This window comes from Abramis brama, assembly GCF_963993115.1.
Source record: "Abramis brama genome assembly, chromosome: 5".
Taxonomy (NCBI): domain Eukaryota; kingdom Metazoa; phylum Chordata; class Actinopteri; order Cypriniformes; family Leuciscidae; genus Abramis; species Abramis brama.
In genome coordinates, this window is record NC_139967.1 from 2932579 (window position 1) to 2952521 (window position 19943).

The 19943-nt window shown below is 37.5% G+C and overlaps 1 protein-coding gene across 2 annotated transcripts in view; it reads left to right on the top strand.

Moving 5' to 3' along the window:
- rnf43 (ring finger protein 43) overlaps nucleotides 1-19943 on the top strand; it is a 140490-nt gene that overhangs the window by 75340 nt on the left and 45207 nt on the right. The gene's annotated exons all lie outside the window — the stretch shown is intronic.

Below are 19943 nucleotides of genomic sequence, written 5' to 3' on the forward strand. Positions count from 1 at the left end.
AGTAACTCCCTGACACTGACGGAGACTTAATGCTGTGGTGTGTGTGTGTGTGTGTGTGTGTGTGTGGGTGCACTCAGAAAAAAGGTACAAAAGCTGTCTCTGGGACAGTACCCTTCAAAAAGGTTCTAATATGTACACTTTTGGTACCAATATGTACCTTTGAGGGACTAATATGCACTCTTTAGGTACAAAAGTGTACCTTTTGAAACGGTACCGGCACAGTGACAGCTTTTGTACCTTTTTTTCTGAGAGTGTGTGTGTGCGTGTGAGAGTGTGTGTGATTGTGTGTGTGCGTGTGTGTGTGCGGTCAGGGTTTTGTAGCCCACCCATGTGGCAGTGTGGCTTTTTTTCACCAAATCCGCACCATCTGACTGCCAGCGTTTCACCTCTGAACTGATTTATTGCATCGACTATGAAGTTTTACTGATCTGAGAGATTTCCCTCTTTCATTCTCTCTAGCCGCTGGTGCAGGTGTGTGTGTGTGTGTGTGTGTGTTGGATGTGAAGTTGTGTCCTGGCATGCCTACAAAGGCTCTGATGTTGAAATGGAGCTGGAATTTTTGTTCTTGAACGCGTCTCTTTGTGACCCGCTCTGAGAAACACCCCGGATCCATAAAGCGGGGGATGTTTTTCCAAATGCGTCTGCTTTCGTTTGCTTCCGGGTGTGTTCAGAATATTAATAATTGTTTTGGGTCAAAAGCATAACTAAAATGTTGTCGTGTAGAAAACCACAGGCGAATCTCATGAAGAATAATGACCATATTTCACCATGAAATCAAAAGTTTAAAAAAGAAAGAAAAAAACAAGAAAATGTATATTTGACATAAAAACTTTAAGTCCATTTTACAAACATAGTTTTTTTATAGTGGTATTTTCTTGACAATTAAACAGTAGTTCTCTATTTGTTGCCTATTTGTTATTACATAATGCAAAAAAGTTTAAAATCTTATGAAATACTTTAATATGTTAATAAAATCATTCTGATAAAAAATAATTTTATTTTATTTTTATACGTTTATTTATTTAAATGTTGTTTAAAAACATAAATTTGCCACAACAAATATTACTGTGATGTACATTTACAAATCAGGCTTTTATTGATTGATTTGATTGATTGATTGATTCATGTCTTTAAAATTATTAGAATTATGTAATACAGTAATGAAAATCATTCTGTCTAGGCTTACTTTGTTTATTTATTTATAAAACATAAATATTATTGAAATATTTAGAAATTTTAGCGCAACAAATATTACTCTGTGTGTATACAATTTAGGCTTTTATTTATTTATTTATTTATTTATTTATGCCTTTAAAATCCTTTAAATTATTTAATACATTATATATATATATACACAAAATGGGGGTATATATAAATATATATATATATATATATATATATATATATATATATATATAATGCCTTTATTTAAATATTTATTGCCTTTATTTAAAGCTTTATTTATTTCCCTTTTGTCTGATTTGGGGGTAAAATATGACCTGGACAACTGTAGACAGTTTTTGATAAATACACCCGTACACACTATCATCCTTTGTCTTTGTCATGGTTGGTGTGTTCCTGGTAAACTGCTATTGTCCGCAGACACACACACACACACACACACACACACACACACACACACACACACACACACACAGACTCTCAGTCTCCAGTGTGTGTGTCCTCAGGCCATGAGAAGAGGAAGAGAGAATCATCCTCTCGCTGATGACAGGTCAGAGGTCAGAGGTTAAAGTCTTTATAGTGAACCCACACCTCGGATCTGACTTTTAACTGTTTCTGCCTTTACTTTCATGCTTTTCGTCTGCTTTCAGCCACAGAATCGAATTTTTATATAGTCTTAATTTATTTTGTCTGTCTTTATTTATTTGTCTATTGATTTATTACTTATTTGTGTTTATTTATTTTTATTTATTTATTTTATTCGTCTGTTTATATATTTGTTTGTTTATCATTATTACTATATTTTATTTAGTTATTTATCTGTCTTTTTTAAATTAATTTTTTTATTTATATTTATTTGTCTTTAATTATTATTATTATTTTTTGTCTTTATTTACTTATTTATTTGTCTTATTTACTAATTTCATTATTTTCTTTATTTTTTATGTTTATTTATTTATGTTTAGTTATTTTCATCTTTCTTATTTATTAGTTTATCTATTTATTTATTTTACTTATTTATTTGTCTTTTTATTTTCATTATTTTATTAATTTGTTCATTTATATTTCTTTCTTTATATATCATTTGATTATTTGTCTTTCTTATTTGTCAATATTTTTTTGCTTATATTTATTGTTTATTTATTATATTTATTTGTCTTTCTATTTATGTCATTATTTTATTTGTTTATTTATATTTATTTGTCTATTATTATTATTTTTATTTCTCTTTCTGTTTGTCATTATTTTATTTGTTTATTTATATTTATTTGTCTATTATTATTATTATTATTATTATTAGTATTAGTATTAGTATTAGTATTTGATGTTATTTTGTTTGCGTTTGCGAACGGTTGTGTGTGTGTTAGCGGCTCTCGTTGGTTTTGTTCATCCGCGGGATGGGCTGTTTTCCACCAGTGTGTTTTGGAAATGAAACTGGAAGCCTGTAGCTGTTACTCCCGATCCCGACTGCTTCACTTTCATCCGTTGGATCTGCTTTCAGCCGCAGAATGGAAAAAGAAAAGACTCAGAGGCACGAGACTGATTCTGCAGGAACGATTACACACACAGTTCCCACTGAAACCCGTGTGGTTGTTGCCATTGGCAGTGTGTGTGTCAGCGCTGTTACTCCAGGAGTGTTTCGTCAAACCGAAACATCACGCATCTGTGGTGGACACTGACATCTGACAGAAAGAGCGTTAGGCTTCTCATGGTCAAATCGACAGACTTATCACATTTCTCATTTCACATGCATTTCAAGGAATAGTTCACAGAAACATTACAAATAATATTATATATACTGTATATACACTCACCTAAAGGATTATTAGGAACACCTGTTCAATTTCTCATTAATGCAATTATCTAATCAACCAATCACATGGCAGTTGCTTCAATGCATTTAGGGGTGTGGTCCTGGTCAAGACAATCTCCTGAACTCCAAACTGAATGTCAGAATGGGAAAGAAAGGTGATTTAAGCAATTTTGAGCGTGGCATGGTTGTTGGTGCCAGACGGGCCGGTCTGAATATTTCACAATCTGCTCAGTTACTGGGATTTTCACGCACAACCATTTCTAGGGTTTACAAAGAATGGTGTGAAAAGGGAAAAACATCCAGTATGCGGCAGTCCTGTGGGCGAAAATGCCTTGTTGATGCTAGAGGTCAGAGGAGAATGGGCCGACTGATTCAAACTGATAGAAGAGCAACTTTGACTGAAATAACCACTCGTTACAACCGAGGTATGCAGCAAAGCATTTGTGAAGCCACAACACGCACAACCTTGAGGCGGATGGGCTACAACAGCAGAAGACCCCACCGGGTACCACTCATCTCCACTACAAATAGGAAAAAGAGGCTACAATTTGCACGAGCTCACCAAAATTGGACAGTTGAAGACTAGAAAAATGTTGCCTGGTCTGATGAGTCTCGATTTCTGTTGAGACATTCAGATGGTAGAGTCAGAATTTGGCGTAAACAGGATGAGAACATGGATCCATCATGCCTTGTTACCACTGTGCAGGCTGGTGGTGGTGGTGTAATGGTGTGGGGGATGTTTTCTTGGCACACTTTAGGGCCCTTAGTGCCACACTTAGTGCCAATTGGGCATCGTTTAAATGCCACGGCCTACCTGAGCATTGTTTCTGACCATGTCCATCCCTTTATGACCATCATGTACCCATCCTCTGATGGCTACTTCCAGCAGGATAATGCACCATGTCACAAAGCTCGAATCATTTCAAATTGGTTTCTTGAACATGACAATGAGTTCACTGTACTAAAATGGCCCCCACAGTCACCAGATCTCAACCCAATAGAGCATCTTTGGGATGTGGTGGAACGGGAGCTTCGTGCCCTGGATGTGCATCCCACAAATCTCCATCAACTGCAAGATGCTATCCTATCAATATGGGCCAACATTTCTAAAGAATGCTTTCAGCACCTTGTTGAATCAATGCCACGTAGAATTAAGGCAGTTCTGAAGGCGAAAGGGGGTCAAACACAGTATTAGTATGGTGTTCCTAATAATCCTTTAGGTGAGTGTACACTGTATATATAATAACAATATCTTGCCTTCCCTTCCCCCCATCATTTTGGTCTTTCCTTTCCTTTCCTTTTCTTTCCTTTCCTTTCCTTTCCTTTCCTTTCCTTTCCTTTCCTTTCCTTTCCTTTCCTTTCCTCTAATTTAATTTTCCCCATAATTTTGGCCTTTCCTCTCCTCTCATTTCCTTTCCTTTCCTTTCATTTTCCCCATAATTTTGGCCTTTCCTCTCCTCTCCTCTCATTTCCTTTCCTTTCATTTCCTTTCCTTTCCTTTCCTTTCCTTTCCTTTCCTTTCCTTTCCTCTAATTTAATTTTCCCCATAATTTTGGCCTTTCCTCTCCTCTCATTTCCTTTCCTTTCATTTTCCCCATAATTTTGGCCTTTCCTCTCCTCTCCTCTCATTTCCTTTCCTTTCATTTCATTTCCTTTCATTTCCTTTCCTTTCCTTTCCTTTCCTTTCCTTTCCTTTCCTTTCCTTTCCTCTCCTCTCCTCTCTATGTATTTGTCTTATTTAATATTGTGTTTATCTTTATCTCTTCATTATTTTGTCTATATGTCTTTTTGTCTATTGATTTATTACTTATATTTCTTTATTTGTCTTTATTTTGTCTATTTTGTCGTATTTATTTATCTTTATTTTATTTGTCTTTTCATTACTTATGAAGTCATTTATTTTATTTTTTGATGTTTATTAATCTTTATTTTATGGGTCTTTCATACTGCTAGACTTGATTTTTGACCGAAACACAAGAGCAGAAGTTTATCAGAATGTTCCCGCTCATGTTCTGAGCCGCTGATTTCATCGCATGGAAAAGAACGGGAATAACGATCAGCAGAATGATTGTTTTCTGCTCCGCTGAAGAAAGGAAATCATACGGGTTTGGACTGACATGATGCAGAGTAATGATGACTGATGACAGATATGCAACTCTTCCTTTAAGATCTGCCAAAAAGTTACATAGGCTTTTAATTTTTAAGAGTAAGTCCATGAGTCATATGTCTAAGAGTGATTTATCCATAAGTTGCTCATGTTTTACAGTAAATATCTTTGTTATTGCTGATTGTTTTGAAGGCTGACCTAGAATGACCCCATGATAAATCTCGAATGTATTTCTGCGCAGTAAAAGGACGCTAGAGAAGCTCTTTGAAGAGGTTGAAATACAGATGTCAGAAGGAAATGAGTAAAGAAGGAACACGTCATGGCCTGGTTCTTTCATATGTCTAAGATTTTTATAGATAATAATCATGAAGTCTTTCTGGCCTATCCTTGTGTCTGTAGGAAAGAAGGATAAAGATTTGTAAAGACTCCATCCTCAGCCGGGAATCTTGTCTATGATAATGCATTTCCTCGATGATACTCCTTAAACGTCTCGCTAGGAAACATATGTGATGTCTATTAAAGCAATTAGGAAAATATATATGATAAAAGCCAGCACGCTGTTTTAAGAATAGATATTTCACAGGCCGTCCAGTTTAGTAAACACTACCAGTCAAAAGTTTGGGGTCGGTTTTTGAAAGAAGTCACCAAGGCTGCAATTCTCTGATCAAAAATACAGTAATATTGTGAATTATTATTACAATTTAAAATAACTGTTTTCTATGTGAATATATAGTAAAGTGTAATTTATTCCTGTGATCAAAGCTGAATTTTCAGCATCATTACTCCAGTCTTCAGTGTCACATGATCCTTCAGAAATCATTCTAATATGATGATTTGATGATCAAGAAACATTACTGATTATTATCAATGTTTAAAACTTCAGTTTTAACTTCAATTCAGGATTCTTTGATTATTAAAACGTTCAAAAGAACAGCATTTATTTTGAATGGAAATCTTTTTTGACGTTATAAATGTCTTTAATGTCACTTTTCACATTTATGCATTTTTACCCAAAGCGACTTGCATTGCATTTCAAGGCACACATTTACATTCTTAACTGTTCTTTTGATTCATTTAATGCATCCTTGATGAATAAAAGGTTGGTATTTTTACTGAACCCAAACTTTTGAATCGTGCAAGATATAAATAAGTTTTTACTGAGGTCAAAAACACTTTAATGGCTTTAAATGTATTTTACCACTACTCTTGAAGCCATAGTGAGTCTCTTTTTGTGTTTTTATTATTAAAGCAATAAAACACAGGAGACAGTTACAGTTATTTATTTATTTTTCTCAAAAAGATGGCAAAATCACAACCCTGAGTAGCTTAATGCACAACCCTGAGTAGCTTAATGCTGTTTTAAAATTGCAGCAACCACATGATAATCCTGTCACATCATGATTTTTATTCTTAAATGTTTGTTTTGGTGGATTTACGGTATGATTTGTTTCGCTATTTGTGTCAGACAGTCATTGTTATGATTTAAACCATGCATTATGCTTCTTTTTTTTTTTTACTAGTCAAAGACATTTTTACCTTCAGTTTGGTGCTCATTTTACCAGAATTACCAGATTTGACGTTTCTGACCTGATTTAATACCGTTTAAACCATGCATTATGCAGTTCTTAAGTTTTTTTTTTACTAGTCAAAGACATTTTTACCTTCAGTTGGGTGCTCATTTTACCAGAATGACCAGATTTGACGTTTCTGACCTGATTTAAGACTGTTTAAACCATGCATTATGCAGTTCTTAAGGTTTTTTTTTACCAATCATGACATTTTTACCTTCAGTTTGGTTCTCATTTTACCAGAATGACCAGATTTGACGTTTCTGACCTGATTTAATACCGTTTAAACCATGCATTATGCAGTTCTTAAGGTTTTTTTTACCAATCATGACATTTTTACCTTCAGTTTGGTTCTCATTTTACCAGAATGACCAGATTTGACGTTTCTGACCTGATTTAATACCGTTTAAACCATGCATTATGCAGTTCTTAAGGTTTTTTTTTACTAGTCAAAGACATTTTTACCTTCAGTTGGGTGCTCATTTTACCAGAATGACCAGATTTGACGTTTCTGACCTGATTTAAGACTGTTTAAACCATGCATTATGCAGTTCTTAAGGGTTTTTTTTACCAATCATGACATTTTTACCTTCAGTTTGGTTCTCATTTTACCAGAATGACCAGATTTGACGTTTCTGACCTGATTTAATACCGTTTAAACCATGCATTATGCAGTTCTTAAGGTTTTTTTTTACTAGTCAAAGACATTTTTACCTTCAGTTTGGTTCTCATTTTACCAGAATGACCAGATTTGACGTTTCTGACCTGATTTAAGACTGTTTAAACCATGCATTATGCAGTTCTTAAGGGTTTTTTTTACCAATCATGACATTTTTACCTTCAGTTTGGTTCTCATTTTACCAGAATGACCAGATTTGACGTTTCTGACCTGATTTAATACCGTTTAAACCATGCATTATGCAGTTCTTAAGGTTTTTTTTACCAATCATGACATTTTTACCTTCAGTTTGGTTCTCATTTTACCAGAATGACCAGATTTGACGTTTCTGACCTGATTTAATACCGTTTAAACCATGCATTATGCAGTTCTTAAGGTTTTTTTTTACTAGTCAAAGACATTTTTACCTTCAGTTGGGTGCTCATTTTACCAGAATGACCAGATTTGACGTTTCTGACCTGATTTAAGACTGTTTAAACCATGCATTATGCAGTTCTTAAGGTTTTTTTTTACCAATCATGACATTTTTACCTTCAGTTTGGTTCTCATTTTACCAGAATGACCAGATTTGACGTTTCTGACCTGATTTAATACCGTTTAAACCATGCATTATGCAGTTCTTAAGGTTTTTTTTACCAATCATGACATTTTTACCTTCAGTTTGGTTCTCATTTTACCAGAATGACCAGATTTGACGTTTCTGACCTGATTTAATACCGTTTAAACCATGCATTATGCAGTTCTTAAGGTTTTTTTTTACTAGTCAAAGACATTTTTACCTTCAGTTGGGTGCTCATTTTACCAGAATGACCAGATTTGACGTTTCTGACCTGATTTAAGACTGTTTAAACCATGCATTATGCAGTTCTTAAGGTTTTTTTTACCAATCATGACATTTTTACCTTCAGTTTGGTTCTCATTTTACCAGAATGAACAGATTTGACGTTTCTGACCTGATTTAAGACCGTTTATGCAGTTCTTAAGGGTTTTTTTTACTAGTCAAAGACATTTTTACCTTCAGTTTGGTTCTCATTTTACCAGAATGACCAGATTTGATGTTTCTGACCTTATTTAAGACCGTTTAAACCATGCATTATGCATATCTTAAGGGTTTTTTTTACCAATCATGACATTTTTACCTTCAGTTTGGTGCTCATTTGACCAGAATGACCAGATTTGACGTTTCTGACCTGATTTAAGACTGTTTATTTTGACGGCAGCCCCGTTAAATTACCGCTTTCCCAATCACTCGGAGAGGGGGGTGGGGAAGAGGGCTGAAAAACATCAAGCGTCTGGATCCAGTGGTATAGTTGGAGGGAGGCAGGCCTGTGTTTATGTGTTTGTAGCCGGAGAGGCCGATGGTTCCGGGCTCGAGCATGACTCAAGACGCTTCACCCTCTTCTGTAATTATGTCAAAAATACACTTTAAAGCGGAATGATGTGGAGCTGTGGGTGCGGAGGGGATTTTCATCATGATGACTTTCCCCTTCGCCTCTGATGGGGTTTCGGAACGCCGGCCAGAACGGCCCGTGACACAAATGAAGATGGAGCGATCCTTTTATTTATTCCTCACACTGACTCTTATTCCTGTGCGTTTCTCTGCCCTCGTCTGCTGGCGCCGGGTCTCCTGTTTTCGAGCGAGGTGGCACCAGGCTGTGAAAATGTAAGCCCTGTTGAAGCTGGTGTTTGTCCAGTGTGACTGCAGCTGTCTGTGAGTCTGTGTCACATGCTTTAAAGATGAAGAAAAAATAAGCTTTTTAATCCAAATAACTGGCAGTAGCTTCAGTGGGAAATACAACCTCTCATATATTGCCATGGGGACTCATACACTCATAAACATTGCTAAAATGTGTTTATATCTTCTGTCTTGAGACTAATACATGTTGTGTGCTGACACACTAGAAAATAACAGACTTCTGCTGCTGCCAGACTTTTTTTCTACTTTGGCTTTAAAAAGCTTTAAAACACTGCCATTTTAGCTAATCATTTATACTAGTTTCCTTGAAAAGAAAATGTCAGTGGCGCTTGACTGGCCCATCATTGATTTTGGGTTGATGACATTGCTCTGTTGTTTCTGGGATGTGTAACATGTTACTTTTCAGCTGTGTTCAGGCTTTCTGGGTTGTTCCTAGGGTGTTAATAGTGTCTAATGTGTTCATGTGTGGTTGCTAGGGTGTTCTGAGTGATTTTGAAGCATTGTTGTGCATTTGGTTATTGCTGTGGTCTACTGGATAGTTGTTGGGGTGATACTAGGGTGTTGTAAGTGCTTAATGTGTAAGTATGCGGTTGCTGTGCTATACTGGGTGGTTGCTAGGGTGTTGCTAGGGCGTCCAGAATGCTTAGTGTGGTACTATGTGGTTGCTGGGGTGTTCTGGGTGTTTGCTGGAGTGTTGCTAGGGGCTTCTAAGTGTTCCATGTGTTACTGTGTGGTTGCTGGGTTGTTCCTAGGGTATTCTGAGTGTTCAATGTGTTATTATGTGGTTTATATGGTGTATTGGGTGGTTGCTGGGATGTTGCTAGGGAATTCTGAGTGTTTAATGTGCTATATGGTTTCTATGGTGTTCTGGGTGGTTGCTGGGGTGTTGCTAGTGTGTTCAGAGTGCTTGATGTGTCACTTTGCTGTTGCTATGGTGTTCTGGGTCGTTGTTGGGATGTTGCTAGGGTGTTCTGGGGGGTTGCTGGGGTGTTGCTAGGGTGTTCAGAGTGCTTGATGTGTTTTTTTTGTGGTTGCTAGGGTGTTCTGGGTGGTTGCTGCTGCTCGGGTGCTGCTAGGGCATTCTGAGTGTTTAATGTGTTGTTGTGTGGTTGCTATGGTGTTCTGGATGGTTGCTGGGCTGTTGCTAGGGTGTTCAGAGTGCTTGATGTGTTACTTTGTGGTTTCTATGGTGTTCTGGCTGGTTGCTGGGGTGTTGCTAGGGTGTTCTGAGTGTCTTATGTGATACTGTGTGGTAACGATTGTGTCTGGCTGGTTGCTGGGGTGTTGCTAGGGTGTTCTGAGTGTCTTATGTGTTACTGTGCGGTTGAGATGGTGTCTGGCTGGTTGCTGGGGTGTTGCTAGGGTGTTATGAGTGTCTTATGTGTAACTGTGAGGTAACGATGGTGTCTGGCTGGTTGCTGGGGTGTTGCTAGGGTGTTCTGAGTGTGAATCTGTGTGGTTGAGATGGTGCTCTGGGCGGAGCACAAACTCAATCACATCATCACTGTTGAACAGCACTGATCATGTTTGCTAATGCAGTCTCAGTCTCTTCTTTATCGTAGAGCTGCTGTAAAGCCAAAACAATCTGTTACTTTAATTTCCTATTATCACTGTAAAGCTGCTTTGAAACGATCTATATCTTGTTAAAAGCGATATATAAATGAAGATGACTTGACTTGACTTGACTGTTTTTGTTGCTCAGACACACACTTCGGTTCTCCTGAATAATGTTCTGGAATGTTACAGGAGAGTCAAACACCTGACCCTCGCTGAGTGAAGGTTTCTGTGTAAACTGGACGCCCTCGCTGTGAGATAGAGACAGGTGCGACTGTATCACTGACTCTGTGTGAGATTGTTACTGTATAGGAAGAATGAATTGTGCGCTGCTGTTTTTCTTCCCCTGTTGTCTGTTGGGATAAAGGGATTTTGTGGCAGAGATAGACTTCAGACTTCAAAGCGTGGCGACAGCATTCCTCAGGCTAACAGTGTTTACACTGGGAGAGCATTCCTGACGCTCAATTCTCCATGCCCATCTGGAAGAATCCCATCTGTGTGTCTCTCTCCCTCAACAAGTCCACTCATAACATCTGATATCTCCGCCGTTACATCCAAGAACACACAAGGGTGTTTACATCAGAACTATGTTTTACATGGGATACAATAGGCCTCAAAAAGTATACAGTCAAACCAAAAATTATTCAACATTTTCACAGTTTATTCACCATAGTTTAGAAAATGGTAATAAAATATGCCAAGAACTCAGTTGATATTTGACTGGTTTTGTCCGTCCTTCTGTTAGACTGTCTCACACATGAATTATGTTGAATATCTGTCAGCTGTTAAATTTAACTACACAATTAGATAATACCAGTTTAGCTCAACCAATCACCAAGCAATGCTTCATTTTGTTCAGTCTGTGTGTAAAAAGAGCATTAGCAATTAAAGACAAAACACTGAAGAAAACATGATCAGGTCAAAGTGTCCGAATCATTTTTGGTTCCAAATTTTTTACTGGTAGTCACTGTATGAAGAATTTTTGGGGTATAATATGTCACAGTTTACTTTATGTTGCTCTCCTCACTTACATAAATGAACTATAGTGTCCTGCACACACTAGTAAAACAATATAAAAATTAAATCTGTGTGTCTGAATAATTTTTGGTTTGACTGTATAAACACTCACACTTAATGATGAATTAATAATGCTTTCTTTCATATTTGAATGCAAATGCAACATTTTGTTCCGTGACAGAAAAGTATAGTTAGTCCTGCTATTGTGCATCTAACGCAATGAAACGGACGTTTTAACTTTAATAAAGTGTACAAATATTGTAGTTTATTGGAGAGCTTCTTTTCTATTCTGTTCTGAACACCATCAAATCTATAGGATTTATTGTGGAGTGAGGGGAATTAAAATACATATTTATAGTGTTAATAATGTTTGGAAATGTTTTGTTTTATTTACCAGTATTTTTAATTATTTCCTAATGAACTTATCTGTGTTTCTTCTGTCTCAGCAATGCGATTTTGTCCAGGTGTGGGACTTATTTTCCGGTAAATACAGTAATCAAAAATGACTTGGTAAAGTAACAGTCCCTCTCCTCAACAAGTATCATGAGTTAAGGAATCATATCACACAACATTTGTCTGGAAAACATGCCGATGTTTAATACCTGAGGTCAGTGATTTGACTATGATTATGAGTAGTAATAGTTATGCTAGTAACACCAGTAGTAACCAGAAGCTCAAGTTGGATTGCTGCTATTTGAGAACTTTTACTTGTATTTTTTCCATGTGGGCTAGAAGGCTCAGTTTACCAGGACAGGCTGTTAACGGTCCGGTTGTTTAACGTCAGTAATTGATTGGCTGTCAGGGGTCAGGTGGTTGCCATGGAGTCTGTTTGTGTGAGCGAGTCGTGTTTACACTCCAAAATAAAACAACAATAAAGCATCCGGGCCTTGATGTGGCCGTTTGGATGGTGTGTGTGTGTGTGTGTGTGTACGGACCGAGTTTATGACCATCTTCTCTCGCTCCGAGTGTGTGATTATGGGCCTTCGGTCCTGAGAGAGATCTGCTGTTACTCCCACACACTCGAGAAAGACGTCAGTAGTGACAGGCCTTATTTTTAGCTCACACACACACACACACACACACACACACACTTATGATAACTACAGAGTTGAAAACATTTCAGACGTTTAGTTGATAGTTTAATTCTCATATTTTTATACTGTATTATCTTTATTTTCTGAAATATTCATGTCTGATTTGGTTTTTGGATGTCAGTGAGAACAGTAAAAATCACCTGCAAATATCATGCAGTTTTGACAAATCTATTTAATGTTCATTATAACGGCATGTGTAATTTAGCCTTTTTTGTTAACAAGATGGAGGGTATACACAATCACAATCACACACACATATATATATATATATATATATAGTTTAATCTAGTCTATAATAATAATAAAACTAGATTAAATTATATATATAGTAGATTACTTATAAAATTGTAGTTGGTTAGGGATTCCAAATTACATGACAACAATTTTAGTTAGTAATCTGACTACTTTTTGATTGCAAGTGTGTGTGTGTGTGTGTGTGTGTGTGTATGTGTGTGAGTGTGAGTGTGAGTGTGATTGTGTGTGTGCGTGTGTGCACCCCCTCTGCTGGACGATTTGTGTGTGTGACAGTATTGAACTTTAACAGTGTGTTTTCACACACTCATTTGCCAGTGTGTCATGATTGATCTGTCATGTTCTGTGTGTGTAATGTCATACACACCTGATCTCAGCTGAGGATTATGGGTCATTTTTGATCCTGTTAAAGCTACTAAAGCAATAATCTCTTATGTTACAGTGATTCACCAAAGGCCTTTACGCCAAAACGTTATAACATAGATGGAACATCCCACAGAGGTCCCCAGATAACACTAATCCAGAGCGAATAGGGCTTTTGATGAACTTTTTTGATCCACTTCAAATGTTGACTACTGTATATGTGACCCTGGATCACAAAATCTCGAGTTGCACGGGTATATTTGTGGCAATATCCAACAATACATTGTATGGGTCAAAATTATCCATTTTTCTTTTATGCCAAAAATCATTAGGATATGAAGTAAAGATCATGTTCCATGAAGATATTTTGTAAATTTCCTTCCGTAAATATATCAAACATTTATTTTTGTGAGTGAATGCAGCACAATCGCCAACATAAATGAACAACTTTAAAGGAGATTTTCTCAATGTTTCGATTTTTTTGCACCCTCAGATTCCAGATTTACAATAGTTGTATCTCAGCCAAATATTGTCCTATCCTAACAAACCACACATCAATGGAAAGCTTATTTATTCAGCTTTCAGATGATGTATAAATCTCAATTTCAGAAAATCGACCCATGTTTTGTGGTCCAGGGTCATATATTATGATATGCGATAGAGAGCCGTGTTTCTCCCGATCGTGATCCACTGCATCTGTAATTCTCTGGCTCACTCAGCGTGTTTCTTTCATGAGAGGAATCCTGTGTATTTCTGCAGGTGAGGTTACCCGGATTGCATTTTGCGCCGTCTCCTCCTCTTCTCTTCTTGGAAACCGCCACAATACCTTCTAATCCCTTTCATTGAGTCAGCAGACAGCCCGACTCTGGCTCTCATTATGGTGGGCTCATTATGGTGTGGGTTTCCGTGCCTCTCAATGAGCTGTAATCTGAGCCCGCTCCTGTTTTGACAGTCCTGGAGTTCTAATACCCTCGCCAACCATTTTTCCAGACTTCGTCCTGTTCTCTATAGGGTCACCGGTCAGTTTTTGAGTGACAGAACGGAGAGGAAAACGCGGCTAAATGCAAAAAACAGAATGCAACTAACCATGTAATTGTGCATGCGCAGCAAAATAAATAGACTTTATTACAAAGCTGGCCTAAATTCATCTGTCAATCGGTTGATCTAGTCAAATTCCACAATGACCACAAGGACAGATGTGTGACGTCCTCATCCTCGCTGTTTACAAACGCTGTGAGGATTCGATAGAAAGCGCTTGTTTAAATGTGAGTCATTCCATGTTATTTGTCCACGTCCTTCAAACGCTGTTACTCTAAAAAATGTTGTCTCTGTAAGATTGTCCACTTCACATCATCCTCTTGGTTTTGATCTACTACACTACAGTTCAGAAGTTTCAAGATTTAGAAGAATGATTTCTGAAGGACAAGTCTGGAGTAATGATGCTGAAAATCCAGCTTTGCATCGCAGGAATAAATTACATTTTACAATATATTCACATATTTGAAATCGTAATAATATTTCACAATATTGCAGTTTTTTTTTTCTGTATTTATGATCAAATCAGATAAATGCAGCATTGGTGAGCAGACTTCTTTTAAAAACATAATCTTTTAGCCGATTTAAAAACAGACCAGCAATATTGCAGACATTATGTGTTAGATGTATCTGTCCATCATTTGCTCTCTAGTCAAGTCTCCTTTATTTCTCTAGCGCTTTATACAATACAGCTTAACAGAGTTCAGTTCGGCTGTAAAGCAGCTCTAAAAAGACTATAGTAAACATTCATAATTCAATTGAAATCAGTTCAGTGTTGATTCAGTCATGTTCAATAACTGTGTAAAGTTCATCAGTTATGAACAATTATTCATCTCTACATCAGCTCTGGTCTCGTCCAGCTCAGTTCAGTCCTCTGACAGTGTCAGTGCAGTCAAACCAATAATATTGCAGAATATTAAGTAAAGGAAGGAAGAATATCAGGAAAGGAAGAACTAAAAGAAATCAATACTTTTGTTCAGCAAGGATGCATTCAATTGATGAAAAGTTACAGTAAAGATATTTTATAATGTTATAAATTATTCGGTTACACTTTATTTTAAGGTGTCATTGTTACAGTGTGTTTATATATTTAAGAACTGAGTAATATTAAGCAACTACATGTACTTACTATAGGGTTAGGGTAGGATTAGGGTTTGGTTGAGGGTTAGTTGCATGTAATTATGCATAAAGCCAATATTTGATACTTCTCGTACGTTGTGATTAGCACTCATCAAACCGGCTGTCATATTCCTGTGTTTCACAACATAATACGACTGTAGATGTTTGACTTTCTCTTTAATTCATATAGCAGACGTCCATCTGCAAAAAGCTCTCTCTCTCTCTCTCTCTCTCTCTGTGTCTCTCTCTCTCTCTCTCTCTCTCTCTCTCTCTCTGTGTCTCTCTCTCTGTCTCTCTCTCTCTCTCTCTCTCTCTCTCTCTCTCTCTCTCTCTCTCTCTCTCTCTCTCTCTCTCTCTCTCTGAGCCCTTGAACAGATGTTCTTCATGGTTCATATTGTAAACACTGCACCGGAAGTCTATGTATTCTCTGCATCTGTGTATAAATGCATCGATACCCAAACAAGTGCACAAAACAAGCCACCACATCTCCAGAAGTTTAAGTTTTCCATTAATATATCCTTTGATGCTGGCATGGTAAATAAAATAAAAGATTCTGGATGGATGGTTAGATGGATGGATGGATGGATGGATGGATGGATGGACAGATATATGGATGGATGGATATATGGACGGACGGATGGATGGATGGACAGATATATGGATAGACAGATGGATGGATGGACAGATATATGGATGGATGGATGTATGGACAGATATATGGATGGATGGATGGATGGACGGATATATGGATGGATGGATGGATGGATGGATGGACAGATATATGGATGGATGGACAGATATATGGATGGATGGACAGATATATGGATGGATGGATGGATGGATGGACAGATATATGGATGGATGGATAGATGGACGGACGGATGGATGGATGGACAGATATATGGATAGACAGATGGATGGATGGACAGATATATGGATGGATGGATGTATGGACAGATATATGGATGGATGGATGGATGGACGGATATATGGATGGATGGATGGATGGATGGATGGATGGACAGATATATGGATGGATGGACAGATAGATGGATGGATGGATGGATGGATGGATATATGGATGGATGGACGGATGGATGGATGGATGGATAGATGGACGATGGATGGATGGTTGGACGGATGGACAGATATATGGATGGATGGATATATGGATGGATGGATGGATGGATGGATATATGGATGGATGGATGGATAGATGGACGGATGGATGGATGGATGGATGGATGGATGGATGGATGGATGGATGGATGGATGGATGGATGGACGGATGGATGGATGGTTGGACGGATGGACAGATATATGGATGGATGGATGGATGGATGGATGGATGGATAGATGGACGGATGGATGGATGGTTGGACGGATGGACAGATATATGGATGGATGGATATATGGATGGATATATGGATGGATGGATGGATGGATGGACGGATGGTTGGACGGATAGAAAGAGTAACAGAATGATGTAAAGCGACTGGTGCGCTCAAGCTCGACATGAACAAACTGCGTAACTGGCAGAGGAAGAAAAGAGAAAATAACTTTCTCACCACAGCAACTCTTTATTATCTCTCCTCCCCTGAGTTTGTTTTCAAGGCCGTTCGATCTGAGTATTTTTAGACGTCTGACTGTGGTCGAGATGACACTGGAATGTCTTTATATGCCACTACAAAGCCGTAGAGAAGAGACGTCTCATCCCAACCCGGTTTGCGGTTTAGACAGACGCTACGGGCGGCTCGCACTATTGTCAATAATCTGTTTGTGAGTGCCTCCGTTTTTCAAAAAGCCAAATGAAGATGTGTCTTTTGGGGTCAGAACCGATGTTGTTTTTAGACTTCTGCCCCTTTGTGAGATAAAAATACCTAGCGGAGATGATAGACTGTGTTGGACGGTCTCTTGATGGTAAACAGAGCTGGCATTCGCTGGCCAGAGATAATGATTAGCTTTACGCGAGACGCTAAACGGCTCCAGAAGCTCAAGCTGTTCAGGAGGATTGATGACAACTCCTTTACAGAGGATTCGTGAGAGGAGGATTGTGGGATTGCAGAGGCTGGATCCAGACATTATTTAACAATTTTCCTCTTTTTCTTTTTGTTGCAAGGTCACACATCCTCCTCTAGTTTATACAGTATATCTTTCAAAAGTGCCATGCAGAATAAAAGTATCGATTTCTTTATGTATATATTTATGGGAAATGGATTTGTTAACTTTAGGTGCTCAGACGTACAGTTTGCATATTTACAGATGTACACTGGCGTTCAAAAGTTTAGGATTGGTAAGATTTTTAATATTTAGTCTCTTCTGCTCACTAAGGCTGCATTTATTTGATTAAAAATACACAACCCCCCCCCCCCCCTAAAAACAGTAATATTGTGAAATATTATTGCAATTTAAAATAAAATGTTTTCTACTTTAATATATTGTAAAATATAATTTATTCCTGTGATCAAAGCTGAATTTTCAGCATCATTACTCCAGTCTTCAGTGTCACATGATCCTTCAGAAATCATTCTAATATGATGATTTGCTGCTCAAAAAACATTCATTGTTATCAATGTTGAAAACAGTTGTGTAAAAAGAAAATCTAGGATTCTTTGATGAATGGAAAGTTCAAAAGAACAGCATTTATCTGAAATAGAAAGCTTTTGTAATATTATACACTACCGTTCAAAAGTGTGGGGTCAGTATGAATGTTTTTTTTTAAGGGGGGGAGAAATGAAAGAAATCAATACTTTGATTCATCAAGGATGCATTGATTCATTGATAAAGACATTTTTATAATGTTACAAAATATTCTATTTCAAATAAATGAAATAGAACTTTCTATTCATCAAAGAATCCTGAAAAAAAAAATTGTCCACAACTGTTTTCAACATTTATAATAATAATGAATGTTTCTTGAGCATCAAATCATCATATTAGAGTGATTTCTGAAGGATCATGTGACACTGAAGACTGGAGTAATGATGCTGAAAATTCAGCTTTGATCACAGGAATAAATTATATTTTATATTATAATAAAAAACAGTTATTTTAACTTCTCATAATATTCAACAATATTTCTGTTTTTCAAATAAATGCAGCCTTGGTGAGCAGAAGAGACTTCTTTTAAAAACATTAAAAATCCTCCCGATCCCAAGCTTTTGAACGGCAGTGTAATGTATATGATGACTGTATTGATTGTCTATTGAAAGTGATTTTAGAGCGCACTAAAGACAAACACACCGCTCTTCACTTTACAGACACGCCCACTGAGCGACTGACCTCTGACCTTTAGGTCACATGACTCTTCTGCTCCAGTGTTCGTGTACTGCAGGGTTCCTGTCATTTCCATGCTTCTCCTCCACTCCTCTGTTTTTCTCACTCTTTCCATCGTCTCTGGTTTTGATTGACACACACCAGCCCTTCTGCACGGATGACATCATGACTCTGCTGATGTGCCAGGTGCTGATGTCACGCTCCTGCCGGCTGGCTCGGTTTCACGTTGGGATTTCCGCTCGGTTGAGTGGGATGAAGGGGACTCTGGGTGAGAAGGGTCCCACGGGAATCTTCCCACTGCTGGAGGTTTATTCGGGGAGGGGATGCATTAAACGAGGGGATGCATAAACGAGGGGATGCATAAACGAGGGGATGCATAAACACGGATGCATTAAACGTGCATCCGTGTTTATGTCCCAATTTGCATACTTTCACAACACACTGGTTTCATGTTTTCTGAGTTTGTAGTAAGACAGTATGCCAGTGTTCGGACATCTATCACATCATAACATTGCACCTGGATAATACAGATCTCATATTCTCATACTAGAAAAGGATGTAATACAGAAATGCCTTTTTCAACTTAAAAGACTTAAAGTCCCCCTGAAGTCAATAATGTATTCCTTAAAACTCATCTTTGATCACTGAAATGACATATTTAAACGTTTTTTTCCTTGAAAAAATATTTCCTCATGCCTTAAAATATCTTGAATGTAACTCGACACCCTTGCCTCATTTAGTATTCGTGGTTCTATGAATATGCAAATGAGCCCCGCCTCCACTCACTCACTCAGCTCAGAGATCCACTGGTTGACGATCACACGTTGATCTGATTGGTTACAAGGTAGTTTGTGACGTCAGAAACACCAGCGATTTCAAAGCGTGTTTTTGAGACTGTCTTTGGTTCACTGCAGTTTTAAGGAGAAAACACTCAGCAATGGTGTCGACTTATGAATTTACACATGGTTTGTCTTAAAGCATATACATAAAAGCATATAAAGCATCTTAAAGCATATTTTCTTAAAGCATATAAAACATATAAACAATATTAAACACTTGATTTTCACCACAGGGGGACTTTAAGTAAATCTCAATTCTACAGTTGTGCATATATAGTGAATAAGCTGAATCACCTAATTAATATTCATGAGCTATGCTGATGAGTTTTATAATGTGAGCGCCTGCCAC